This window comes from Podarcis liolepis (genome assembly GCF_965112155.1).
Source record: "Podarcis liolepis genome assembly, chromosome: 10".
NCBI classification, from domain to species: Eukaryota; Metazoa; Chordata; class Lepidosauria; order Squamata; family Lacertidae; genus Podarcis; species Podarcis liolepis.
This window is the reverse complement of record NC_139562.1, coordinates 50,742,781-50,762,245: the sequence shown is the minus strand read 5'-3', so window position 1 is coordinate 50,762,245 and position 19,465 is coordinate 50,742,781. Positions and strand designations below refer to the sequence as shown.

The 19,465-nt window shown below is 41.4% G+C and overlaps 1 protein-coding gene across 7 annotated transcripts in view; it reads left to right on the top strand.

The window, feature by feature from the left end:
* Window positions 1-19,465, top strand: part of CNTN1 (contactin 1) — a 171,550-nt gene that overhangs the window by 45,587 nt on the left and 106,498 nt on the right. For 5 of the 7 annotated variants that reach the window (XM_083463403.1, XM_083463407.1, XM_083463404.1 and 2 more), the window contains one exon: window positions 3,018-3,069. The exons of the other annotated variants lie outside the window; for them this stretch is intronic. The gene's annotated coding sequence lies outside the window, so the exon portion shown is untranslated. The remainder of the gene's footprint in view (window positions 1-3,017; window positions 3,070-19,465) is intronic. 7 annotated transcript variants of the gene reach the window in all.

Below are 19,465 nucleotides of genomic sequence, written 5' to 3'. Positions count from 1 at the left end.
CCCTTTTGAATCAAGGGGCGGCAACGGAGAGAAGCGATTCTCCCCGCTGCTCCTTCCCTTGCTTTAAAGCAGGTCCGGGGACAGAGGGGAAGGCGTGTGTGCCTTCCCCTCTGTCCCCGGAGATTGCGGGGCAGGCAACGGGGAGAAGCAATCTTCTCCCCGCCGCCCCTTGCTTTAAACAGGTCCGGGGACAGAGGGGAAGGCGCGCGGCGCTTCCCCTCTGTCCCCGGGCGGTCTCCATAGGAACACATTGATTGATTTTCAATGCATTCCTATGGGAAACCGTGCTTCGCAAGACGAAAAACTCGCAAGAAGAAAAAACTTGCGGAACGAATTAATTTCGTCTTGCGAGGCACCACTGTAATCTGATTTAGTATAAGTCAGCTTCCTGTTTTCCCATATTTATATGATTCTGCAGAATACAAAAAAGGGAGAATACTGTATGTGTCCTGTCATGGACATTAATTAAACTTACTAGTCCATTATTATAGGTCAGTGAAAACCTGGAAATTGACTGGAGGGTTCCAGATGTAGAAAGTAGAATAGCACTTTTTACGAGACAGAGAGTCTGATAAGACAGCCAGGCAGTTTTTGAGATGCTCATCGGTACTTATGAAGAAACTCTGAAAAACAAAAACAAAGGACAAGTCTGAGAAAGAATGAATCTGGAAGTACCATCAGCCAAAGGCGTAGTGAGAGTTCAGCGAGGACCTGGGAACTGAGAAATCCTAGTGGTGGTTGGTATTTTTTTCTTCTTCAAAGGAGGGAGTCAGTGTTTGAAAGCTGAAATCACCGATGGCAGATGCTAAGAAGGTTTACAAAGAGGGGTGAAAGACTCCTGGAGCAGTTATTTGGGATGAGCAGAGGCCAGTGTGCTAGTGATTGGCAGTTGATTTGAAGAAACAGTGCATTCCTGACCAAAGATAAGAACTATTGTAAAAGACCTGGTAAAGTCTGAAAGGCAACTGTGGGGAAGAGAAACTGACCAGAGAGAAGAACCATAGAATCATAGATTTTTAGACTGGAAAAGATCCCAAGGGTGTAGTCCAGCTCCCTGCATTACAGGAATCCTGCCCACAGCCATTTCTGGTTGGGCTCCAACCACCACCCTTCTGGTTCACAGCTAGATGCACTGGTCCATTGTGCCACAAGAAAGTGAAGACTTCAAGTGAATAATTTATTTTGAGTTCACATCCTAATCTCCTGGTCTGCCTTGTCCCGCACCTATACCCAGCAACTAAATGAGAAAGCTATATAAATGTATTATTTATTTGAATCCTAATGGTGGCAGCAGGAAGATAAAAAGGGATCGTGATAGCAGGTACTTTTAATGTATGGTGTTTCTGGCAGGGATCCTGTGTATAATATACTGGCAGGAGTAGTGATTTATTTCAGAATGCATAAACCACTCTACATGCAGTATTACTCACACAGTGTACAGAAATAAAATATAAAACCTAATAGCAATAACAGTATTAAGAATATAAAAACCAGGAAGAATGAACTACAGAAATATAATAGTCCAATCTGGGAAGACTTGGTAGAAGAGAAAGATTTTCAGCAAGCATCAAAAACATAACAATGCGTGGATTTGCTTCACTTCTATGGGTAGAGAATTCTAGAAAACTCATGTCACAACACTGAAAACACATGTCCAAGTCATAGCATGCTTTACAGCAGGGGTTTGTGGCATCATCAACAGATTTTCATCCTCTGTCCACGTGAATGCTATGTAAGTCATGGTCAAACAACTTGCAAAACCTCATCTGATTTAGAGACAGAGATAGAGAAGGAGACCTGAGTATCATCGGCATATTGATGGCCCCACACACCAAACCTTCAGTTGACTTCCTCCAGTAGCTTCATAGATGTTAAACAACTGGGAGAAACAGAATGGAGTCCTATAGGACACCACAGCCCAACAAGCCAGTTGTCGGTGTAGAAATCATCCAACAACACCTTCTGGTACCATTCTCTCAAACAGGAGTGAAATCACCACAACACTGTGTTTCTCACTTGCAACCCTCTGAGCTGCTCCAGGAGGTAACCAGGTTGATGGTATCAAAAGCCATTGAGAGATCAAGAAGAATCAACAGGGACACACTCCCTCCATCCCTGTGAGATAGCTGCAGACAATCTGTTTCTTCCAAGCATATCAAAAGTTAACCAGACACCAGATATTTGCCATCAAGGAGAAAATATGACTTTCAGAACATGTAACAGGACACATTTCAGGCAAATTTTGTACGATGATTTGCTTCCAGGGAGGAAATATTTTATTTTACTTCATTTGCAAACTATTTGAAGTATCAGTTGAAAATATTTTGGTACTTTAATGTCGCAATGTACATTTGCAGGAAACACTTAGCATCAGCAGCAAATTGACTTAATGAAGATTTAATTTACAATCATTACATGAAAGAAATAACTTACGGTGCTTTATGAGTTTTGCTCTATCCAGTGTTTTAGGAGTGTGGTTGGGTTTGGATGGGTCCCAGGGCAGAGTTTCAATAATAATAGGAGATCCATCTTTGATGTGAAACAGATATCCTGTTTGGAAGATCCAGGAAGGCCTGATTTTCTGCCACCCTGTATCTTTTTAGGAAGAATGGGAGTGTTTAATGTTTCTGTTGCTAAACCTTTTAAGCAAAGTTGTGGCCATAATTTAACCGGCTGTGGTCACTAGGAGACATGTGTGGGAACAAAATGATTGCCATTAATTTTGATGCTGCTTTCTGGTTCATACCATGAGAGAGATTGCTTCATGGGATAGGACAACAAATGATCCAAGATGACTCATTTCCGGGCGAGGAGCTTTAACTATTTTTTGGCTAGCAGAGCTAGAGCTATGAGCTCTGGATGTAGCTGCAATAATATTGTATTGATTTCCTGCCATGAGCAAATCACAGAGAAGAGAGTAGAGAAGAAAATAAATTTTGAGAGTTTGAAATAATGGCACTGGGATGGAATTATACAGTAGATTCTGACTTCTGTACTCTCTCTTCATCCAGTTCCAGATAGCTGCAACGGACAAAGAACTTTTAGGCTGCAACATCTGAGGACCATTTGGTAAGTCAGGATTATGTTAAGTTCATAGTTCTTGTTTTTCTCTCTGTGCGCTGCTACTTGTTGTTGTTATACCATTATTAGCAGTACCATCATCCTTCCATCTTTTAAGATACAAATCCTTCTAAAGTAACAGACAAGTAAAATCAAGATGCATTAATAAAATCAGAATGAACAATGTAAAAATATAGCAAGCCATCAGACCAGTCAGTGGTAGATGGTCCAATGTAAAGAAAACAGTCCAGCTCAAAGGTACTTCACCTGCTTTCCCCTTTCTCCTGGAATTCTTCCTACTTTGTAGTTGTTGTTATAATTAACAATACATGAATAAAAGTGCCTAAAATGCTTTGAAGACAAGAAGTAAAATGGATGGGTCCCTAACCATAAGCACTAATCCAGTGTTTCCCAACCGGTGTTCCGCGGCACACTAGTGTGCCGTGAGACACCGGCTGGTGTGCCGTGGGAGGGAGGCGGGCGAGTCGGGCGGCGAGAGGCGGGGCGGCGGCGAGGATCCGCGTCGAGCCGGGGGCGGCTCCGCGGTGCTGGTGCCGAGCGGCGGGGCAGCGCGCGCAAAAGGGAGGCGCGCGAGACAGCGGAGGAGGAGGAGGCCGGCATGTCCGGGCAGCAGCAGCAGCAGCAGCAGCAGCAGCAACTCCCGGCGACGGCTCCTCCTCCGCCCGCTATCGCCGCCACCACCACAACAGCCGCTGCCGCCGTCCCTCAATCCCTCGCTCTGCTGCCTCCTCCCACCCCGGCAAGGGGAAGGGAAAAAACTTTAACTTTTGTGCGTCCCTCCCGGCGTGACGCTGCGCGCTGACGTCACGGGGCGGGGCTTTAATGGTGGTGTGCCGCGAGATTTTTTCCCGGTAAACAGGTGTGCCGTTGCCCAAAAACGTTTGGGAAACACAATGAAAATTCAGAGCATAGGGAGAGAAGATGAAAACAAATTCAGTGGCATGAAGTTGCAAAATAAGGGTGCATAATTGCTATGTGGAATTAGATAGATGGGCAAGAGAAGAACGAAATAGCAGCTGGCTCTTGACAGTATAAACCTGGTTTAGATGTAATCTTAAACTTTGACCTTGGGCTTTTGCTTCCCTCCAACCCCATCTTCCACTGGAATAGCTACATGGAAGAGAACAAAACTCCATAAACCATGGCATGAAGGTGGCTTGTTTCACTAACCATGGTTAAGACCAGCCCTTTTTTTTCTGAGGGTTCTCAAGGGTACTCAGTACCAGCACTCCCCCCCCCCATGTTAAAAGTATGGCACTTACTGTAACAACTTCATGGTGAGTACCAGCACCTTTTTTTCTTTAAAAAAAAGCCACTGGTTAAGACTAAGCACAATTTTTCCTGGTTTGGACGCAACAGTAAACAGCAGTTAGCTAAAAATGGAAGTGAAATCTTCCAGTCTCCTTGCAGCAGCATTATGGGTGGAAGTGGAAATGGAAGGGACAAATTCTAGGTTCACTGATGCAACACCAAGTCATTACAACTGAACACAGCCATAGTGTATTGAATATCAAGTGACAGCTATCCCTCCACATATTGTGCCCGCCCAGAATTTTACTGTGTGAAGTTTAGCCTGTTAATTTTATTAGTCCATATTGCCTCATTAACTTCTCCCCCTGAGTCACAACATCTGAATCGGGAGTTGAAGAGACTGTTCTGTACCTCCATTTCAGACCTGAATGCAGTGGGTGTTTGATGAAGGTGAGATTTGGTAAAGTCTTTGTGACCAATGATGAATGAGAGGATGGTGTGTGGATGTGGGAATCATTTTTGTAATGATCTAAATGTTTTAATCAGATAGATAGTTTTAATTCTGTTAATGTTTAATTGTTTTTTAATGTTTTTTCCTGTTTTTAGCTATTTCTGTTTTATTTGTAAGCCACTTACAGCCCCTGTCAGGGAAATGAGCGGGATATAAATAAATATAATAATAATCCTTGCCCATCAAACTTGATAGCTTTGTAACAAGTATTTTATAATGCATACCAGAGTCCATTGGGGAGAAAGGTTTAAAGAAAAATCATATTCAGTCTTCATTGTAACATACAGCATTTGTTTAATATTTATGACATGTAAGACATAGAAGAGATCTTTGGTTCTGCTCTTATTGTTGATTCCCACAGCATCAATAATTCTCTTTTAGAGGCTGGTCGGATCCATAGATTTGTTTGTTAAAACAGCTTTAATTCATTTGGAGCCTATCTTAGTGGCACCATACCTTTCTCATCTAATAGCTGGCTTTTTGCTTATGGGACATGAGTTCGTTTCAAAATGAGATACAAGTTGGACTACTTCCATAATGACTAAAATATATTTGAAAGTGTATAAAATCCACGGGCTACTAACAGTATAGTCCATTCTCTGCCTCCAGAGAAAGAACCAAGGCAGGCTAAGGCATAAAGAGTGAGATCTCTACTAACTCTCCCAGAAGACTGATATATTTCATTTTGAGTACAGGGATGTATCCCCTAATACCTGTGCCTTTATCTTGTAGTTTTTTGATTAATAAATGATGAGGTACCTCTCCAAGGAATTTCATGAACATAGGGATTTCTGAAGCAAAAATTGTGTAATGCACAATAGAAAATGTCTCTCTCTCTGTCTGTCTCTCTCTCTGTCTCTCTCTCTCTCTATGTGTGTGTGTGTGCGCGCGCGCGACATGCTACTACATCTACACAGTATTCTCAATTAGCTCAGGTCTAAGAAGTGTTTTGAAAAAAGCAGTTTCCTTTATATACAACTGTATTAAGGATATCCAGCTAAGGAATTCAGTGGCTAAGGAGTGACTTGGAAGTTTGACTGAGCATGTCCAAATCAGACTAAGTTGTTTAGAAAATGAAACGGAACATGGATTTTGATAAAAAAAATATGTGAGGGAATTCAGTTTGACTGGAAGTAAAATTCCACATTGTCTATCACATAGCAACTTGAGCAAGATTAGGCAGCTGAATGAGAACGGGTCTCAGGAAACAGGAAAACTACAGAAGAGTGTTGCCAAAGGCCAAGAAGTAGGGTGAAAAGTTCTGCAGTGGGTAGAAATCTTGTTTTCTAGTTGCCACTCTCAGGTAAGGTGCAGTAGGTGGAAACTAGAGAAGGACTTTTTCAATGGTGGCACCCTAGCTGTGTAATGCCCTCAACAGAGAGGTTCGCCTTGATATCATTTCAGTGCCAGACAAGTAGCAGCTAAAATCTGTTTATGTAGGCTATATATTTTACACTGCTTTTATTTTTTATGTAATAGTAGGAATGAAATATACTGTACACTTGTCTGTCTTTAAAGATGGCTTGTAAACTTCTACTGGTCCAGAATGTGTCTGCCTGAGTACCTTTGGGAGCCAGATGGTCAGATCAGGAATTTATTGTTTTTCCAGCTCCAGGAGCAGTTAAACTGGCAGGAACAAGAAAGAAGGCATCCTCTGTGGTAGCTCTACAGCTTTGCAATCAGGGGTGGATGAAACAGCCTTGATCTGGCCCACTACCAGCAAGTCTATCCCATCCCAACTCCGTGTAGAAATTATAGGAAAAATCCTAATAAAAGCCACCTGCTCTTAACAGATTGAAATTGATCTGAAGAACTTACAGGGTAGTCCAAGGGCTTTCCTCATGATATCTTTCTTTTAAACCACCAAATATCCCAGTAACTAGAAAGTGTGGCCCTTACTGTGTTTGTTGAAAACTTTTGACTAAAAAAAGCCCCTGGAAGTGGTGGTGTGACGTCACTTCTTGTGTAATTGTACACAGAAAAAAATGTGGCCGTGGGGTTTGCAGTGAGCCCCTTGAAAAGGGCACTGTCATCTGACGGCTTCATGAAGTTGTCACCTGATGTCATAGTTACAGAAGGTGATTGTCCTTGCCTGCTCTTCCAGGAAACCATTCAATAGAAATACGAGAATTGTGGTCCAGGTCTTTAACCACGTGGTAACTTCTCAATGGATGTGCAGCTATCTGGCAACTAATTGCAGTGGAATCTCCATGGGGACAGTGACACACCCAAAAACATTCTATTCTCTTTTGCTACCTCTTATCTTGATCTGTAAAGCTTGCAGCATTAGACAATATTACAAAGATGATACTGGACAACAAGGTAGTATATTTTCTAATAAAAATCCACCCCATCATAGACTGTAATCTGATTTTCCTTTTTTATTAGTTTACCTTTGAGAAGAAATCTTTGGAAACGGCTACATAAATCATCTGTTCCCAGCATGTAGCTGATTGAAATAGATTTTTTTTCTTGACTTAGGAGAGATTTAAGTTTATAAAGCATAGTCCTTGAGTGAATAAATCATCTTCTCCTCACCACTTTGAAGAGATAGATTTATTCATACAGTCATACCTCATGTTGCAGATACTTCAGATTACATGTTTTCGGGTTGCAGACCAAGGGAAACCCGAAAGTACCAGAACAAGTTACTTCCGGGTTTCGCTGCTCGCACATGCGCAGAAGCGCCAAATTGCGCAAGCGCCTGCGCAGATGCGATGCTTCAGGATGCAAATGCTGTGGGTTATGGATGTGCCTCCGTCACAGATTATGTCCGCAACCCGAGGTTCCACTGTAATTCATACAATTAAGATTCTTCTATATGCTTATGTACTGCATCATGTCTTATCTACCTCTTTCTGAATGTTGACCCAAATAATAAAATTGATGTAAAAAAACAACAACCAGGAATGAAGCACTGCAAGTCAACCTCTTTCCCCCCTCTAGTAATAATGAGAGCATAACTTCTAGAAAGAAATCTAGAAAAGTTTAAATTGAAGACTTAGAAAAATGTATATTTATCTGTCAGGAAACTAATTATTAATATCGGCCCTACAGATGTTTTTGGACTACAGGCCCGATCATTCCCTGATCACCATCCATGCTGGCTGAGCCTGATAGGAATCCAGCAACGTTATCCGCAGTGTATCTGAGGGATGTGAGTGTTCTTTCTTTGAACATTAAAAGAATCCATGACCTGCCCTCTAGCACACTGCAGGCACTCCCCACCCTCATCTAGCATGTGTACATGGAATGCATGTAGGAAGAGATCATGATTTAATGACCACCCTGTGCTTTCCAGGGAATATGCTGGCAAGGGAGGCTGCAGAACACACAAGGATTGGGTTTTAAAAGTTAAAAGGAGGAAGATTCATGCTCCCCTTGGCCAGCTTCATAGTGATTATGATTATAGGAAGAGTCAGTGCTATTTTTTCAAGGGGGGGGAGTGCCGGAACTCACCACGAACACCTTTCTTGTTCTCTTATAATGGCAATGGTGCTGGAACTGAGTTCTGGTGAGTTCCAGATGAAAAGAAGCCCTGGGAAGAGTCAACGCCCCTGCGTGTTCCAAAGAATCAGGAGAAATGGCTACCACTTTCATGGAAGTGAAAAGTCTCATTAAATTGGTGGGTCAAGTTTCATAGAACCGTAGAATCACAGAAATGTAGAGTTGGAAGAGACCACAAGCATCATTTTGTCTAGCCCCCTGCAATGCAGGACTCTTTTTACCCAATGTGGGGTTCAACCCATGACCCTGAGATTAAGAGTCTCATGCTCTACCAACTGAGCTATCCCACAGGGTAATGGTGATGTTTGATACATCACTAATTCACACTCATTTTTGGATTAAGAAAAGGGACAGGGTAAAAAAACACACCCTGTTGATTTTCATGAACCCCTGAGGTATAATGGGCTGGAAGTCGAATAAACTAAACAACAAATAAGCAGAAAGACTTCATAGCACATTTGTCTAACAGGGCCTTTTTGTAGTAGGGGTTATCTAGATTCGGTGTTCGATCGGAGACATCTGACCTTCCTTTCACATAGTTTCTTTTTGAATTTTAACCGACTGTATCTCTTATTTGGTTTTCCATCCATTATATAAAAGATTCAGATAATTCAATACCATTAGGATCACTATGTGGCACCATATTAATTTACAACTTGATAGTTTAAACCAGATAGGGGCTGGCTGTAGTTCGTAGTCTAAATCACAAAATACTTTCAATCAAAACAGAGTAAACTACAATGAATGGTAATTTTGTGAGGAAAGATGCATTAATCGTAGGACTATGCCAGATGTTCATAATAAATATTTTTGGTGCAGAAGGAAGCTTTGAAGATGGATAAAATGTTACCTGAATGATATCAAAAACCATAATTGTGTAACACTAGTTTGTTGCTGTTTGTAGCCTTAATCAGCTGTGGCTTTTGTCACGTTGTTTTGTGTGTGTGTGTTTTGTTTCCAGTGTACCTTCTTTCTAGTAACAGTGACACCATCATGCAGTCAGTAAAATTTGGATATGTAATGTCACTGTGACAGCAAATGAAGCTGATTTTGACATCCCTTGTTTAGCCTGATGAGAATAAGATGCATATGTATGAAGGATTTCTGGGGGGTTTTCTGGTTTAGATTAATTGCAGCTTGCCCTGTTGCCCAAAACCAAAATATGGTGGTCAATTTTAACTAAGGTTCTTTGGAAATTATCCAGCTTAAGCCGATGGGCAATGGAGTGTAAGGCTAGTGGTTACTAGCCAGAATAGCTAAGATATACAGCTACTTCCGGGGAGACAGCTGTTGTGCTTGTTGGTTTCTGCTTTCTTCACTGTGCAGCGAAGTGCTTGTCACGGGACAATGTTTTGCATTCCAGTCAGAGTACTGTTGGGTTTCCCACGGGAATGGGAGACTGGATGTGACGTACACTGGTTTCCTGTTTTTCACTCTTCTCTTGGTGTTTTTTGTTCTGGAGTCCATCCTTCAGTTTGACTGCGTTTTTCTGGGCCCATAACCAAAAATGTTGTATTTGCAGAGTCCTGTACACAGCGAAAGGATGAGCAGTACGTGCCACATGCTTAACTTTGCTTTATTTTTACTTCAATGTTGAGAGATTACAAACATGCATCTTGCCTCTGCGGGAGCAGAGAAGCAACCTCCTTCTCCTTGGAACAAAAAACACCAAGAGAAGAGTGAAAAACAGGAAACCAGTGTACGTCACATCCAGTCTCCCATTCCCGTGGGAAACCCAACAGTACTCTGACTGTGGAATGCAAAACATTGTCCCGTGACAAGCACTTCGCTGCACAGTGAAGAAAGCAGAAACCAACAGTGCTCAGCTCCTGCTTATGGACTTCCCAAAGGCATCTGGTTGGCCATGGTGAGAACAAGATGCTGGACTAGATGGGCTAGAACTCTTTTCTGTTCTTAAGAAGCTGACTTGTTTAAGCAAACCATAATCAACATTGTTTAGTTTAGGGACACTGTAAAAAATGGTTAATGGTTACAGGAAGGAAAAGCTTCCCAATGTCTCATGGCCATGGTGGAGGAGAAGGAGGTAGGAATGTGAAAACCTGTAAATTGTTATGTCTTGACCTTGTTGTGCTAAACTATGGTTTAGCAGCCACCTTGACAAAAAGATCGGTCTTCTAAAATTGCTTGCATATCTTCAGGCATCTGAAAATACGACATGGGCCTGTATTTTAAATCCCATAATGGCTTTGAAGTGATGCTAAGCAGCACATGGAAAATTCAATTAGCCCCTAAACCAACCATTTAATTACTAATTGGTGCTAAGAAATGACAAATTAATGTGTCTCTGCTTGTCTACTGCCATTTAGAGTTCTCTGATAGATTCAGATGTGACATTAAGCTTTTTTTCTTTTCTTTTTGTAAGCATCCAAAGCAACCTTGGTAATTCTGGTGAAAAGATACTGAATCTAGTAAAATATATGTTCCTTATCCGACTTCTTTATCCAACTCCTCATGGTGTTGATGCAACATGGAGTATACAATATTATCAAAATGGGTTGCACTTCTCAATTTACATAGGGATTCTAGTTGTTGCTTGGAAATCCATTTATACTTCATTTTGTAGAATTAAGTGCAATGGCCCTTACATTATCAGAATTGTTTAACTGTTTAGCCCACTTCCCATCTAAATCTGGGAATTGTAGCTCTGTAAGGGGAATAGCTGTTGAGGGAAATAGCTCTATTGAACTTCAGGCACTTGACAAAGGCCTTTCTATTTTAGCAGGGATTTAAATAAAGTGAATTGGTTTTTGAACAAATTTTATCCATTGTATGCTTTTAAATTTTTATGTATTGTATGCTTTTAAATTTTTATGTATTGTATGCTTTTAATTTTTTATGTACACCTCTTAGGTAGCTTTGGTATTTATATATAGTTTAAATAAGAATAAAAAGAGTAAGTGAATAAACAAACAAACAAACAACCCTTTGACTTGGACATCAATAAATCCTGAAAGTTCTATTTTTTTAAAAAATAGAGGAAAATGAATGCTTAATAAGCAGACATGAAAAACAAGCACTTCCTTAGATTGATAATAATGATGATGGGTAATGGCCATCATGCAAAACAAAACTCAGTGAAAGGGGCATTTTTTCATTTTTGTGTGTGATGCCTGTTTATGAGCATTCCTTACTTTCTCCTTGTTTTAATCCACTGTATATTTAAACGAGTGTTTAAAAATGCCAAGCAAAATGACATTTGATTTTTTAAAAAAATTATAATTCAAAGATAATTCTATGGAGGGAAAAGGGGTTGGGGAAGATAAATAAAAGGATTGTTTGACATTCATATGCCACAGTTAGCATTCCTCTATTTTAGAAAGCAAGCCTGACTACCAGCTATATGATTTTTTTTAATGGAATATCACTTTTTCCTGTGTATCCTGGCTTCTTCAATACATTTAAAAAATAATTCCCTTTTTGATGGGGGCTTTATTTTTGCCTAATGTTGCTCCCAGACCATTCTTGCATAAATAGATTCATTATTAAAGATGCACAGCTATTCAGAATACTTTTCTATAAAGTTATTCTGCTTTAAAACTCATGCTGTATCCTGCAGTGTCTGTATTGGTTGTTAAAATGTGAATTCAATAATTATGACATATCTGACATTCCCACCAAATATTGATGACATCTGTATGATGAACGCTACGTTTCTAACATTTAAATTGTGTTCTTGAAAACATCTTATTCAGCCTAGTGGGTGTCAGATACCATTGAAACAGTAACTTATGTAGTGCCTCTTACACCGGCAAACTTAACAATACTCTTTTCACTGAAAAGCACAATATATCTTGTTTTTGTTTCTCAATTGTCACACCAAGATCTCTTTCCCATTGTGTCTTGAATTGTTGTCTGTTCATGCTTAAACTTCTAATTAAACAAATAGTCCTTGCAATTAACCCCTTTACTGCTGTGTCAGTGTTTAATATTTCCATGAAGTCAATTTACTAAATGAATAATTAGGACCACTAGAGTTATAGAAGGAAATTTAAAACATATAAAATATGGGAAATTTTGCATTCCTTATTACTAATGTTAAATAGGAGATTGAGGAACTTGATTTCTCTTTACTTATCTCGTTTATTAGGGAGTTGTTCTGAGGTTATCTCCCCTAACTTTCTGTTTTCTGATCACCTCTTTTTTTCTGTCAACAAAAGCATCTTAAGGGGGATGTTAAGATTTTGCTATTTTAATATATTGAACTTTCCCTACTATGAATCATTCCTAGATGTAGCCACCATATTTGTAGCTTTGTAACACTATTCATCACAGAGTTTAATCCTAGCTTGGATGATAGCCACTCTTCTTTTAGAGTACAGTTCTGTAACTTATGACATGTCAAACACAGGCACTTTAATCTTCCAGCAGCAACAGTATGATTTCATGTGTTTTTGGTGCTCAAGGTAGCTGATACAGTGGTCACACCTGTTTGGGAAATCAATCTATTGGATATATTGTTGGAAACTTCCATCATTGGAAAGAATAATTCCATTCATATCTATATAGATGCAAAGCTAATTAAACCAAAGGTCTATTAATAGTAAAAAAATTCAACACATAAGTAAGACAATAACAATAAATAGCATAAGTTGATTGATGATGACTCAATTTCTATACTGCTTAATATATAAAAATTATCTCTAAGCTGTGTACAGAAAACAGAAGCAACAACAGACTACTTAAATGAAATATTATAAAAATCCACCAGACTCCCAGCTCACCCATAAGTTACAGTAGAACAAACCACACTCAGCTGCAGCTTAACTACCCACCAAAACTGAAATGTTTTTAAGAGACCCTAATGCAGCAGTGTACAAATTCCAGTCTGCAAGCCTAATTAGGCCTGACAATCTTCATTTCACTCATGAAGCTGTTCCAGCCAAGCCTCAGCTACCTGACTTAACCTGACATCATATATGAAGTCAGCTGTGGGTGATGCAGCTCCTTGCCAAAAGTGGGGTCTGCAGGCCCACTCAATAGCCTGCAAAGCCCCTTGTAAATGCCACAGGGATAATCTGCACTGAAGCTGGTTTCAAAGAGCAACTAGGGTGACACTGATTTGAACACACACAATGTTGGTTTTATTCAACTGTAACATAGCAATACGAAATCTACTTTATGTGTAACAAAGTTGACGATAAGTTCAGGGGTTAAAATGGACACCATGAAACATATTTCTGAATTGCTAGTGTGCATATGTATTGTAGACTCTTGCGGTGGCAAGTTCCCCAGAGAGCTTATACACAGTGTGGAAAAATACTTTCTTTTGTCTGTTCTGCATCTTCTTCCAATCAGCTTTATACAAGGGTCAATGAAACTCTGTTCTGTTTATCCCTTTCTACAACATGTGAAGAGTGGGGAGAGGAGGAAGAATATGCTCTCATTGTTGTGGACTCTATCCAAACATTTGTTGGAAGCTATTTGGGTTTTCTCTGAGTACCACTCAGAGCTTACAATTCCATGCAATTGTAAGACCAGTGCTATTTTTCTAGAAAAAGAGGTGCTAGAACTCAGCTTGTTCTCTTATAATGGCAATGGCACCTACCTGAAAGTTGCAGTAACTGAGTTCCTGCTGGGAAAAAACCCCTGCCATAGACTGTGATATATATATATATATATATATATATGTTTTCGTAGATTTTCACGGGTACAGGAATGCAGGTTTTGGTGTCCTCGGGTGTCTTCCCGTGTAAAAGTTGGGGTGTCTAGGCGACGTTTCGGCGAGGTCTCACTCGTCATCTTCAGGCTGGTGCTTTCGGCTTCTTGTTACTGGAACAGAGCGGGATCTCAGTGTTTGAGTTCCTATAAATACTGTAGAGGGGTGTGGTGTATTGCCTCAAAAGTTCTGGGCAGAGGGGAAGTTCCCAGGCTAGTGTTCTTTTCTTCTTTTGTTCCTTAATTACTTGAGGGATATCTTGAGTGATTTCTTGAGTGATATTCTGAGTACCACTTAGGTGGGTCATTAGGTGTGGATTAGTTGCTAAAGCCTTCGTGTCTTGACCTCTTGAATTTGTGAAGAGTTTTTCTGGGAAGATGGCTGTACTGCACTTAGTTGTGCTTTGGCTTGGCTTCGTGTATAGGGGCGAGCTGTGGTTTTGTGCCCTGTGCCAGCCAGATCTGTGTAGGGATTGCAGGGGGGTGCAGCATCCGGAGTTGCCACTATGGTTTGGTTACTGGATGGTGTCTGTAATTTATCTGTGGAGAGGGTCTGGGTTTGGGTCTGGTGTGGTTGATTGGTGGTGGCGTTCTGTGTGCCTCTGGATCTGGTGTCGGTTTTTGTGGGGAGGGCTAATTTCCAGATGTCTGGCAGGCGGGACGTGTCGTCACGCTTGTTCATGTTGTGAGGGTGTTTCTCTATCTCGATGGCTTCCATGATTATTCTCTTGTGGTGATGTTCCATGTTAAAGAGCAATTTGGAATCTGCAAAATTAATTTCGTGTCCTGTTTCTTTCATGTGTTGGAAAAGAGAGGAAGATTTTTCTTCTTTTTTGACGGCATTCTTGTGTTCTGCGATACGTGCATTTATTCGTCTGTTTGTTTGTCCAATGTACGTGGCTGGGCAGACTTTGCAGGGTATTTCATAGACCCCTTGGTTTTCCAACTGGATTTTATCTTTGGGGTTTCTGAGGATATTGGCTATTTTTTGGTTGGTGCAAAAGGCTGTTTTGATATTGTGTTTATGGAGGATTTTGCTAATTTTATCTGTAGTGCCCTTGATATAAGGAAGGAGGGCCATGCCATTGTTTTCTTCCGTGTCTTGGTTTTTGGGGGGTGTTTCTTTTTGGATTAGCTTCTTAACCCTGTTTTGCTGGTATCCATTGGCGATTAACACATTTGAGAGATTCTGTAACTCAGTTGTCAAGTGGTCTTTGTCAGCCAGGCGTTTGGTTCTGGAGATGAGGGTCTTGGCTACGGAGTTTATTTGTGCAGGGTGGTGGTGTGATTGAGCATGTAAGTAGCGGTTGGTGTGTGTTTTTTTCCGGTAGATAGTGTGTCCTAGGGAGCCATCAGGTTTTTTGTAGATTAGGACGTCAAGGAAGGGAAGCTGGTTGTTGGCTTCTATTTCCATAGTGAATTGTATTTTGGGGTGTAGGCTGTTGAGATGTGTGAGGAAGCTATCTAGTTTTTCTTTCCCGTGTGGCCAAATTACAAAGGTGTCGTCAACATATCTGAGCCAAAGTTTGGGTTTGTGTTCTGACTTGTCTAAAGCATTGGTTTCAAAGTGTTCCATGTACAGATTTGCGATGACCGGTGAGAGGGGTGATCCCATAGGTGCTCCTTCTATCTGTTTGTATCTTTGTCCATTGTGGATGAAGTACGTGTTGGTTAGGCAGTGGTTGGTCAGGTCCAGGATGTATTCGGGGGGATTGTATTTGTTTTGAATGGCTGTCAAGGCTTCATTAATGGGCACTTGTGTGAAGAGAGATACAACATCGAAGCTCACAAGTAGGTCATCGGGATGTAGGTTTTGCTTCTTTATTGTTTCTATGAACTGGAACATATGAACATATTGTTTCTATGAACAATATGTTCTATGAACATATTGTTTCTATGAACTCCTTCCAGTTCATAGAAACAATAAAGAAGCAAAACCTACATCCCGATGACCTACTTGTGAGCTTCGATGTTGTATCTCTCTTCACACAAGTGCCCATTAATGAAGCCTTGACAGCCATTCAAAACAAATACAATCCCCCCGAATACATCCTGGACCTGACCAACCACTGCCTAACCAACACGTACTTCATCCACAATGGACAAAGATACAAACAGATAGAAGGAGCACCTATGGGATCACCCCTCTCACCGGTCATCGCAAATCTGTACATGGAACACTTTGAAACCAATGCTTTAGACAAGTCAGAACACAAACCCAAACTTTGGCTCAGATATGTTGACGACACCTTTGTAATTTGGCCACACGGGAAAGAAAAACTAGATAGCTTCCTCACACATCTCAACAGCCTACACCCCAAAATACAATTCACTATGGAAATAGAAGCCAACAACCAGCTTCCCTTCCTTGACGTCCTAATCTACAAAAAACCTGATGGCTCCCTAGGACACACTATCTACCGGAAAAAAACACACACCAACCGCTACTTACATGCTCAATCACACCACCACCCTGCACAAATAAACTCCGTAGCCAAGACCCTCATCTCCAGAACCAAACGCCTGGCTGACAAAGACCACTTGACAACTGAGTTACAGAATCTCTCAAATGTGTTAATCGCCAATGGATACCAGCAAAACAGGGTTAAGAAGCTAATCCAAAAAGAAACACCCCCCAAAAACCAAGACACGGAAGAAAACAATGGCATGGCCCTCCTTCCTTATATCAAGGGCACTACAGATAAAATTAGCAAAATCCTCCATAAACACAATATCAAAACAGCCTTTTGCACCAACCAAAAAATAGCCAATATCCTCAGAAACCCCAAAGATAAAATCCAGTTGGAAAACCAAGGGGTCTATGAAATACCCTGCAAAGTCTGCCCAGCCACGTACATTGGACAAACAAACAGACGAATAAATGCACGTATCGCAGAACACAAGAATGCCGTCAAAAAAGAAGAAAAATCTTCCTCTCTTTTCCAACACATGAAAGAAACAGGACACGAAATTAATTTTGCAGATTCCAAATTGCTCTTTAACATGGAACATCACCACAAGAGAATAATCATGGAAGCCATCGAGATAGAGAAACACCCTCACAACATGAACAAGCGTGACGACACGTCCCGCCTGCCAGACATCTGGAAATTAGCCCTCCCCACAAAAACCGACACCAGATCCAGAGGCACACAGAACGCCACCACCAATCAACCACACCAGACCCAAACCCAGACCCTCTCCACAGATAAATTACAGACACCATCCAGTAACCAAACCATAGTGGCAACTCCGGATGCTGCACCCCCCTGCAATCCCTACACAGATCTGGCTGGCACAGGGCACAAAACCACAGCTCGCCCCTATACACGAAGCCAAGCCAAAGCACAACTAAGTGCAGTACAGCCATCTTCCCAGAAAAACTCTTCACAAATTCAAGAGGTCAAGACACGAAGGCTTTAGCAACTAATCCACACCTAATGACCCACCTAAGTGGTACTCAGAATATCACTCAAGAAATCACTCAAGATATCCCTCAAGTAATTAAGGAACAAAAGAAGAAAAGAACACTAGCCTGGGAACTTCCCCTCTGCCCAGAACTTTTGAGGCAATACACCACACCCCTCTACAGTATTTATAGGAACTCAAACACTGAGATCCCGCTCTGTTCCAGTAACAAGAAGCCGAAAGCACCAGCCTGAAGATGACGAGTGAGACCTCGTCGAAACGTCGCCTAGACACCCCAACTTTTACACGGGAAGACACCCGAGGACACCAAAACCTGCATTCCTGTACCCGTGAAAATCTACGAAAACAAATATCTCACCTCTACGGGGAGGAAACCTTCCAGCTGACAAGAACCTACGAGAAACTAGAAATCCGAAGAGCCACCATCTTATGTGATCTCTTGTTCCTACGCAACTGCCGAGACAACAACTTAATTCCCACATGCTTCCAACTTAAATTCCACTCTAAAACCCCAGCTACCGAAAGGATCCTGAAACGAACTGAACTATCCCTAATCAGAAACGAACTACATAAGAAAAGATACCTACTAAACCAAACCAACAAAGATCTGCTCACTCTTCACCTCAAACTCTGTAACAAAATCCACCCTGCACTCTGGGACAAATGCAAACAACTAGCCGTCTGGAGAGCTGAAACTGAGACCTCACATAAGACAGACACACACACCAACAAACTCCACAAACTAGAGAGACGCCAGAAGCCCAGCCACCCTCCACAACAACCCATGAAACAAACAGTACATAACATATCAGACAGGATCCTCACCTCAACTGAAACCAAAGTACTCTCCAAAGGTTTCAACTTTGCAGTTACCCCGAGACGCATCCCCACGGAAAACATCATATGCGGAGTCGAAGCTAGCCTAACCAAAATCAACCCAGATGAAGCCAATAAAATCAGACTTGAAGTCACCAACATCCTCTGCTCCAGCAAACCACCCAGAAGCAATTTACACAAAGAAGAACAGAAAGCACTCACCAACCTGAGGAAAGACAACAACATAATCATTCTCCCAGCAGACAAAGGTAATGCCACTGTTGTGATGAACACATCGGACTACCAAGCAAAACTATCAAATCTACTCCAAGACCCTACCTACCAACCTATAAAAACAGATCCCACCACCTATCTGGAAAAAACCACCAAATCCAAAATAAAAGCCTCTCCTATTAGTGAAGAAATCCAGCTAAGAATCATCCCCAGAGAAAAATCATCCAGATGCCCCAAACTCTACGGCCTCCCCAAGATACACAAAGAAGGAACACCACTCAGACCAATAGTCAGCTCCATAGGCTCACCTCTACAAAATCTCGCTAAATTTCTCGCTAAGCAACTTCAGCCCTATGCAGAATCCATCTCTTCACACGTTACAAACTCCTTCCAGTTCATAGAAACAATAAAGAAGCAAAACCTACATCCCGATGACCTACTTGTGAGCTTCGATGTTGTATCTCTCTTCACACAAGTGCCCATTAATGAAGCCTTGACAGCCATTCAAAACAAATACAATCCCCCCGAATACATCCTGGACCTGACCAACCACTGCCTAACCAACACGTACTTCATCCACAATGGACAAAGATACAAACAGATAGAAGGAGCACCTATGGGATCACCCCTCTCACCGGTCATCGCAAATCTGTACATGGAACACTTTGAAACCAATGCTTTAGACAAGTCAGAACACAAACCCAAACTTTGGCTCAGATATGTTGACGACACCTTTGTAATTTGGCCACACGGGAAAGAAAAACTAGATAGCTTCCTCACACATCTCAACAGCCTACACCCCAAAATACAATTCACTATGGAAATAGAAGCCAACAACCAGCTTCCCTTCCTTGACGTCCTAATCTACAAAAAACCTGATGGCTCCCTAGGACACACTATCTACCGGAAAAAAACACACACCAACCGCTACTTACATGCTCAATCACACCACCACCCTGC